The 2,500-nt window shown below is 48.5% G+C and overlaps 1 protein-coding gene across 1 annotated transcript in view; it reads right to left on the bottom strand.

Moving 5' to 3' along the window:
* Nucleotides 1–2,500, bottom strand: part of LOC106811622 (protein turtle homolog A-like) — a 138,482-nt gene that overhangs the window by 77,766 nt on the left and 58,216 nt on the right. The gene's annotated exons all lie outside the window — the stretch shown is intronic.

Below are 2,500 nucleotides of genomic sequence, written 5' to 3'. Positions count from 1 at the left end.
GACACTATGTTCTAGTAGTACTCCCGCCGACCACCCAAGCAAGACGATTCATCGTCTGTTACAGCAGCAGCGGGAGGCCCGGGTCGCGCTAGTACATCACCACTGCGTCTGTTTACCTTCTGAAAGGAGGATGCAAGGCAAAGCGCGAGTAGGGGGGGCACACAAACAGCGACAGAAGCCTTCATGCGACACATGGGGGAACGTCAATATGGACGTGGCGCACGCACATGGTTCATTCGCTGATGGCGGTCTGGCTGGTATGCCAATATCGTTCACCATAAAACGACGATATTAGAACTTCCTTATAATTTATGATAAATTTACATATCATAATATCATATGTTGAGCTTGATAAAAATAATCCAAACTTAAATGGCCGAATCTCTAACATTAAATTTAGTTCTAAAAAAATATCACATTCCTAGAATTATAAATCTAAGGCAATAAATATAAACTTGCTATACATCTGCACGTTCAGAGATTTTCCAAATCGAATATATTTGGGTTAAACCATATCGGGCTTAGAAATACGAACAGTTAAGTAGAATTACTGTACGTTTATTTATCTATGATCGTGTTTGTGAAAACGGATGATTCCTACACGAGGTCTGCGGAGGACGTGTGCTTCGACATTCACTCAGGCACGGGCAAACTGCATGTGCCGCCCAGCTTAAGCCGACACTCCAATGCTCTAGATTCACCGTGACACACGCCAACGACACCTGCGATTAGCTACCTTCCACGATCCGACTGCGACTAACGGTGCCTTATTTTAGATGCCTCAACGCACATCGTACCGCTTTAGTGACCGCCGACACACGTTGCTCGTGGGCTGCTACCCGTGTAATGAACGCAGGCGGAGTCAGCCTCCATCGTGACTTGTTATTTAAACCGCGCGCTGCTGGAAGTGAGAAATAAGATGCGCCGTGCTAAACTCGACATGCACCGAGCCCGCGCCCCTCCCCCCAATTACATATCGGACACCTGTCGTTTACCTCCTCTGCTGTCCCTCGCACTGGGGATTACTGCACAGTCCACGCACTGCCTGTCATTGTTATATTGCTTCGCAATTTAAGGAGGCAAGCGCATGGAAAGGTTCCTATGACCATCAGTGTCATAACAGGGAGCCTTGCTCTGAGAGGCACAGCGAAATATTCGCGGCACCACGAGGCCGATCCCATGAGGCCCTGACTGTCGCCAGGGGCTGACTGTCGCCAGGGGTTGACTGTCGCCAGGGGCTGACTGTCGCCAGGGGCTGACTGTCGCCAGGGGCTGACTGTCGCAAGAGGCTGACTGTCGCCAGAGGCTGACTGTCACCAAAAGATGACTGTCGCCAGACACTGACTGTCGCCAGGGGCTGACTGTTGCAAGAAGGTGACTGTAGCTAGGGGCCGACTGTCGCCAAAGGCTGACTGTCACCAGAGACTGACGATCGCCAAAGGCTGACTGTCGCCAGACACTTACTGTCGCCAGGGGCTGACTGTCGCAAGAGGTTGACTGTAGCCAGGGGCCGACTGTCACTAGAGGCTGACTGTCTTCAGGGATTGACTGTCACCAAAGGCTGACTTTCGCAAATAGCTTAGAGTCACCAGGAGCTGACTGTCGCCAGGGGCCAACTATCACCAGAGGCTGACTATCACCAGGAGCCGACTGTCTTCAGGGACTGACTGTCACCAGGAGCCGACTGTCTTCAGGGACTGACTGTCACCAGGGATTGACTGTCACCAAAGGCGGACTTTCGCAAATAGCTTAGAGTCACCAGGAGCTGACTGTCGCCAGGGGCTGACTGTCGCCAAGGACCAACTATCACAAGAGGGTGACTATCACCAGGAGCCGACTGTCACCCGAGGCGAGTCGTCGCAAAAGGCTGACTCGCCAGGATCTGGATGATTCTCATCGACCTAAGGGATTGCATACCAGCGCGCTACTGCACAGAATATCGGAACTCTATAAGCTTTCGAATGCGAACGAGAGCACAGATGCTATTTAATCATGAGGCACACGATCAGTGGCGAACAAAATCAAGTATGACATGCGATAGTTATATGAATCATTAACAGCGCATCAGTATACTGGCCATGAGCAATGGATTTACGAGATGGACGTATTAGAAAAAGGGCGATGCAGAACAAAGGGTATACGTTAGCAATCACACAACAACTCTGGGTTTGCTGAGCATCTGTCATTACGCGTCTAGCTCACTGAGACATTATTACTGAGGGATCATGACACATTACAACCAGCAGCTGTTTCTGCTCCTAAATATTAAAACAATCTTTACAGTTTCTCGGACAAAAACACGAGGCAGTGTTTCCCTCGTAAAACAAACATGTTCCAGCATATTCCCTTCATTCATCATTCGTGTTTTTCGTAATTAAAACTGGCAAACAGGAAGGATATATATATATATATATTAATACAGCTTATTAAGGGAAGAAACGAATACGAAAATTCGTCCTTGATGCTTTTACATGTTTTATCAATAATTTCACAATTTTAT

This window comes from Priapulus caudatus, unplaced genomic scaffold (genome assembly GCF_000485595.1).
Source record: "Priapulus caudatus unplaced genomic scaffold, Priapulus_caudatus-5.0.1 Scaffold19, whole genome shotgun sequence".
NCBI lineage: Eukaryota > Metazoa > Priapulida > Priapulimorpha > Priapulimorphida > Priapulidae > Priapulus > Priapulus caudatus.
The sequence above is the reverse complement of the archived record's forward strand: the minus strand, read 5'-3'. Positions and strand labels throughout refer to the sequence as shown.